Below are 7,226 nucleotides of genomic sequence, written 5' to 3' on the forward strand. Positions count from 1 at the left end.
TATAAATTTTTGAATGTCATTGTGGAATTTAAATAAAATTGTTTCGAAATATGGATACATACGAGCAACATGTTATGTAGACGGTAAACGCTATACCCCAAGGTGGGAACATGGATATGATGAAGAAAATGGAGAGAGTGTTGAGGCTGATCAAGTCGGCAGACGAAGCTGAGCATTGGATAAGATTAAATAAAATAGATTTACGGTTATTTAAGCGTATACTTGTTTTAAAGAAAGAAAATCCTCTACGCCTTGATGCAATTATTAGCTTTTGTAAATCATACCAGCGGTTACTTCACCGATTACGTTAAGATTTAGTTAAACAAGGAGGTTGTGTAGGAAAGAAACAAAATCGACATTTAATTTGGGAGACAATAGAAACCACCACCAGGGCAGGATGAAAACTGGTATGATTACTAATTTGGATTACAAATATCCAATAGTCTTTTTCAACAGGCTTTCTCAAGGTAAGTAAAATTTATATTAAAATAGTCTAATGAGATCCTTAATTTTTTTTCAGGTGTATATTGTGTTTACGGGTAATTTGATAAAGCCCATCACAAAAGAGGAGGATGCGAAAACATACATAACGCCAGCCAAGGAAAAGTTACCTGTTGAAGAAATTCGAAGAATTTCAGGAACGAGACAGCGGATGGGCTCTTTATATATTCGAGTACACATGAATAAGTACACTTCAATCACAGCCGGAACATTTTGTGAATTACCCTCAGTCATCAAAAACAAAAAGGGTGTGATAAATGTCCGTAATTTGGATCACCAATGTTTTCTGTAATCCATAATGTCTGCATTATTCCCGGTTGAAAGAAATCCTCAACGTTGTTTTGGATGATTCGATGGACAGCCTGATATATGCAGTACGTAAAATTGATGTCTATAAGGTTATGAAGCAGGATATTGATCGTTTTGATACGGCTGACTATGCACCCGACAACGTCTATGGTATACCACTTCGCAATAAGAAAGTCAAAATAAAAAACAGCCTAAACGATCCAAGGGTCTCAAAAAGTCAGCTATCCGAAAACTTACTTTTGAGGACTATAAACGCAGTTTGCGTGAGAATCTCAACTTTTATTACGTTCAGCAAGGTATCCGATCAAAGCGACACCGGATACATAAATCATCAAACAGCAAAAAATCGGCTTATCACCATACGATCAGAAGCGAAGTATTTGTACGTATTTTTGTAAATTTAGGATAATATTAAGCGGTAATATTATATGAGATGCGGGTGTGTAAATTTGGTAAAAGTCCTACATGTTGATGCTTAGTCCCAAAATCTATAAGAAAACCCATTTGAAAGTCTGGCAGAGTGAACCATACTGTATTTAAGTTTAAGGATAATTAACATAAAAGTGGAAGGTAATCGCTGCGCCCGCCCGATTCGTTGCACAGGTTCGTAAATCTTTTTTGCTTAGCGCTTTAAAGATACATATTGGATCTGAAAGGATATATAAGAAAAATAAGACTAAAAATATATTTGATTGTCACTATACTGCAACAATAATAATTTATTTATATGAGAAAGCTCTATCAACTTATTTTGGCTTGTTTTATCTTTTAAACAAGCAAATATTAAATATAAAAATAGTTTTTTGAATTCAAAAATACAATATAAATACATAAATAGCGTACATATATTATTATAATCTATAAATATAAAATATTACATTTCGGTGGACTGAAGACAGTTTACACTAAATTTAGATATTTGTATACCAAATAACACATTAAACGAATGTCAGATCATCTTTAACCTCAAAATAAATCTATATACATCAAAAACAACTATCCGATATAAAAAGTGAAAATACATTCACAATATTAAATAAATGTAAGTAAATAAGTAGAAAATTAATTAAATTATCAAAATAAGAATGATGTACTTAGAATCAAATAAAGTTTCATTTTAACATCTCTCGTAAAAAATCTCAAAAATCAAAAATCTTTGAATATTACAGGATTCGGGTATATATAAAAAACCATACATCGTGTATAACCCCAGATAAAATTCAATAATAATTGCTTTCGACAAAACAAACAATGTTAAAAGGATTACTAAATTAAATTACGACAAACCATAATTGATAAGTTAAAATCTATATCGATAATTATTTAACCATACTAGAAAATATCTTTTGATTAAATAATTCTAACAATGTTTTGATTATTAATACGATTAAATTAAATTAAATTAAATTAAATCGCAGAAGCTATTTGCATAGTAACTGTGTATAATGAAAATAGTTTTATTTTACTAACCTTGATTAATTTCAGAAAATTATTAATGAAATCCAAAAATAAGATAAATTGAATACGTACAATTTCAAAGATGGATGTAGTTGATAGGAATATCGAATTAATAATGACATAATTTAAATATCCCAAAAGGATACTTGATCGAATCAAAAACGTGGTACTATTTACGAAAATATTTTTGGTTGTGGTATTAAAATTTACAATGATGTAAGCATTCGAAGCTGTTCTTACAATGATGATGATGTTACTAAATTTCGATGTTGACCCGATCAAGTTCCAAATTAAAGTCCGTTAGGATTAGTGCGCGTAGCAAAAATGTACTATAAAAATAGAGAAGTTACGCACTATATTTTCTATCTTTTACTAGGTAGTGATTTATGTTAGTTTTTTTTAATTCAAAATTCCACCAAAACATAACGAATTGAACATTGTACATATTCATTTTATTGTTAATGTTGTTCATATCTATCTAATTTATTATTTTTAATTGTTTTGTGACACAACCATTTATCACATTTAGCTAAGACACTAACCATTATTTAATAATTACTTTACCGACACACAGATGTCAGATATATATATATATAAGTTAAATTCTTTTTCTTAAAAAAATCCTTATAATTATGTTTTATGAAAAATATTAACATTTTCTATTTTCATTTTCAATTTCTGAAATATTAAAAATACTTACAGTAATTTTGTATGTATTATATTTTGCATAAAAAGGAAAAAAATAATTAATTGTTGGACAAGGAAAGATGTATACATGGTTAACATATAAATAATAGAAATAGATATTTAAATTCAGATATAAAAGCTAGTCACTGAATATCATACAAGCAGAGAGGAAAAAATGTCTTCAGTCTAATTTAACTCAGCAGTAACCAAAATCAACACCATGGAATAGAGGAAACTATATATACATCTTTCTTCGAGCAACAAGGATATGTATAAACTTCATTTACTTTATATTCTATTTCAAATGTAAAGGTGAGAAACAAAAAAAACATGCATTAAATATTTTAATTTAATTTTGAACTTTATCTTATTTTATTTAATAAATTTGATAATAGTTCTTTTAATTCAATCTAAGTGTGAAAATGATTATTTTATTGATTAGTAAGCTACTTTAGATAGATGATATACGATTATTATTTTATATAGTACGGGAAGATTTATGTAACTTTTGGGTAATTCATGTGTTCTTTGGTGTGTGATGAATTTAACACTCCAGTAGCGCGATTCACAAACATTCGTGATAATTACCACAAAAATGATACTTATCATTTTTTGACGTTTGCACTAACGCCTTAGTGATTCACAAACACTCTATGTTAGTGAAAAAAACGTTAAATTTCTTATCGACTTTATTCACAGACTTCTATATGTATTAAAAAATTATTAAATAAAAGTTAGTTACTTTTTGTTACAAACCAACAAAAATTACTAAAAAAATAATAATAACTACATTCACATTTATTTTCAACTAAATGTCAAAAACCTAATATAAAAATAATAATAATGATAATTTTTAAAATATACTATTTTTATTTTTAATAATCATTTAATTTCGTGTTTTTGTGCGTATGTGTGTTTTGTTTTATACGTTTTAGTTAAGTTTTGAAATTAATTAGAAAAAAGAACATAATTTTCACCAACTCATCGAGGAAGAAATAATTTAGAAAAGAATTAGATAAACAATAATGTTGAATTAATATATATTGAAATGTAAATATTTTTATTAATAAAGTTTTGAAATAAAATGAATTTTTTTAATTTAGTTGTAACCTAAATACCGGTATTATCATCGTCATTTCAAAAACCTAATTTTACGAATCGATTATTTATATCTATCAATTAGGTTAAGACATAATCGTCTGTGATATTTTGAAAATGAAATATAATTTATTAACCACGAGTTAAACTTAAACATCCGAAAACTTTTAACATTAAGGGCAATTTGAGTTTTTAGCTCGATGTATCTGTAAGTATTCTATAATCATCAAAACAAAGATAATCTAATTGGTTGTGGGTTGATTAAAAAAAAAAACAATAGTTGGAAAAATATGAATATTTATTATATGTATTAAAAAATATTATAAATATGATGCATCCTACATCTCTCCCATAATCAAACGATTTTAAACTGACACTGCCACATCATGAGGGTTGTTATATTATACCATCATCTTCGTCATTATCAATTAAAATGTACCCTGACTCTTATTATGGAAATCGAGGAGGTCCGCTGCAGCTTCTGTGTAAGCCATTGCTATAAAGATCAAAAAATTTATATCAAAGAAACTTTAAATATCAAAACTTTTTTAAATAAAACAATTAGTCTGCAAATATCATCTGCAAAACCATCTTGCAAATATCAGTAACATTTTTTATAAACAACGCTTAAAATAACTTTAAGAAATTTTTTTGTAATTTAAGAAATTCTGAGATAACAATATACATTGTTACTGAAATAATATCATTTTAAGAATACGAATAGAATATAACGAAAGAAAATTACTTACCTAAAATCTAACTATCAAATAAGAACACCACACAGCACAGAAATAAATAAAGACCTTATGCTAAACTAATTAATTAAAGTATCTTTTTAATATTAATTAAATTAAATATTTAAATTTGAGAAATTTTATTATGCACTTTGCAATTTTAATAGAAAAAAATAAATAAATAAATAAAATCAATTAGTATGGTTATAACATTTATTTTGTATTCATATTTGACATTTGTTTACTTAAAATCTTGTCATTGCGCAAGCGTCAGAGACGTTACATACTTACCACGAGAATAAAATTTGTTGTTAAGTTAACGCCTGGAGACGATAAGTATCACACCGCCACCGTCGGTAAAAAATGTTTGTGAATCGCATTTGACGATAAGTACCGCTTTTTGTGATAATTACCACGAAAACGATAGATATGAATGTTTGTGAATCGCCCTACAGGATGTAGTTTAACATGAACTTTTTTTGTTGTTATATTGTTTTGTCAAATGAGAACATTATAACTAATATTTTTTTTTAATGATGTTGCATAAATCATCCCTGCTAATTTTTTTTCGAAACAATTTGTTTCCTTTAGATATGACTAACTCTTTATTTTAGACTATGTCATTTATATATAATTTTTTAAAAGTTTTTTAAATAAACTTTGGATTTTTCTAATCCATTTAATATATGGTTAACTCTCTTTATAGAGACGATATCATTTTGTATTTTTTGACCATGTCATTAATATGTATTTTTTTTTTTCTTTTAAAGTTTATTAAATAAACTTTGGATTTTTTCTAATCCATTTAATATATGGTTAACTCTCTTTATAGAGACGATATCATTTTGTATTTCTGACTATGTCATTAATATTTAATATTTTATAAAGTTTATTAAGTAAACTAAGGATTTTCTTTAATCCTTTTAAAATATGATTAACTCTCCTTTATAGGGACGATATCATTTTGTATGAACTAAAACGGTCGCTTGGTCTGACAAATTGTGTAGGTTAGGTATGCATTTATTGTAATATGTTTTTTTTTACTTAACTATTTTTGTATTTGTTAAATGCGATATACAATTTGTTGAATCAAGTCACTTGGATTTATAAATTTATTATTCTGTTCTTTGCTTTTGTATGGACTATCTTTTTGAATAATTGTGAAAGAATACTGGTTACGAAATTGAATTAGCTTTTTTTTTTATTGAAGAATAAAACTCAAAATTATTAAAAATTTAATTACTGATTTTTATTATTTTCTCTTAATTCAGATCTATATTTCAGATTAATTAATTTTCACGCTTCCACGTAAATATTTATAAATGAATTGAACTTGTTACATATATGAGATTGAGTACGGTTAACTCGTGGCTAGAGTAATCTAGTTCGAGAGAATATCTCGGTTAACTACCATTCTTATTAGTACTTGTTCATTTCACCCTAACACAACGTTTCCAAATTCATTACCCAAAGTCAACGTCTCAATATTGGTAGCAGACAAAACAAGATTTACACCTCTGAAATTCGTAACAATTTCTTTCATAATTTTTCTTAAACCTTAACAGGGTATTTAGACTATTGTTCACAGATTTATGAACTCAGATTCGGATAATAGTGTTGAGGAATTTTATGGATTTTCTCCTGAAGAGCAAAGGGACATCCAGTATAGATTCAAACAACTATTCAAAATCACAATGGACAAAGAAACTTTAGATGAATTATGGACAAATTTAGGAGTACAATTGGAGGAAACCTCAAATTTGATCCAGGAAACCAATGTGGTATTAAATCAAATTTCCGAAGCAACACTTCATAACACCAATCAAATTTCAGAGCTAAGTACCAAAATTACTTTAAAAAGTTCCATAGATGACAAATTTCAAAAAATTGACTTAAATATAATTACAAAAGACATCCCAGTATTAAACTTATTCTACCCTGACAGTATAGTTAGCTTCACTCTTGAAACTGACAATCTAGCAAAATTAAATCTCGTTTCAGAATATTTTCTTTTAAAATTTTTATTTACTAAAATACATAAAAATGCAAAAGATTTTTGGGCAAATTATTTAGAACAAGCAAGAACTTAAAGGTCCAAGTTAAAAAAAGATTTAATTGAAAACTATTTATCAACTTCTCAATTAACAATAGCAAAAGATCGTTTTGTTAACAGACGACAAAAAGATGATGAAACCTTCTCATCATTTATTACTGATATTACAAAATACGCAAAACTTTTACAACCTGAATCTAATGATTCTAGTATAATTCATATAATCTTTGCACATGTAAACGCCCAAACCTTTGAATTAATAAAATTAATGGATCCACCCGATTCAATCGTAAAATTAAATGAATTAGGAAGAAAAATTTCTGAAATCACAGCTAGATCAAAGTTTTATAAAAATCAAAAATCAAATTTACATAATTCTATTACAA

The 7,226-nt window shown here is 26.9% G+C and overlaps 1 long non-coding RNA gene across 1 annotated transcript; it reads right to left on the minus strand.

Annotated features, from left to right (window-relative positions):
• Nucleotides 1–4,333: 4,333 nt before the first annotated feature.
• Nucleotides 4,334–4,938, minus strand: LOC123302112. Its single transcript, XR_006535486.1, has 2 exons — nt 4,803–4,938; nt 4,334–4,549 (listed from the first exon to the last, which is right to left on the minus strand). It is a non-coding gene; the product is annotated as an uncharacterized LOC123302112 (long non-coding RNA).
• Between the last annotated feature and the right edge of the window lie 2,288 nt (nt 4,939–7,226).

This window comes from Chrysoperla carnea, chromosome X, assembly GCF_905475395.1.
Source record: "Chrysoperla carnea chromosome X, inChrCarn1.1, whole genome shotgun sequence".
Lineage (NCBI taxonomy): Eukaryota > Metazoa > Arthropoda > Insecta > Neuroptera > Chrysopidae > Chrysoperla > Chrysoperla carnea.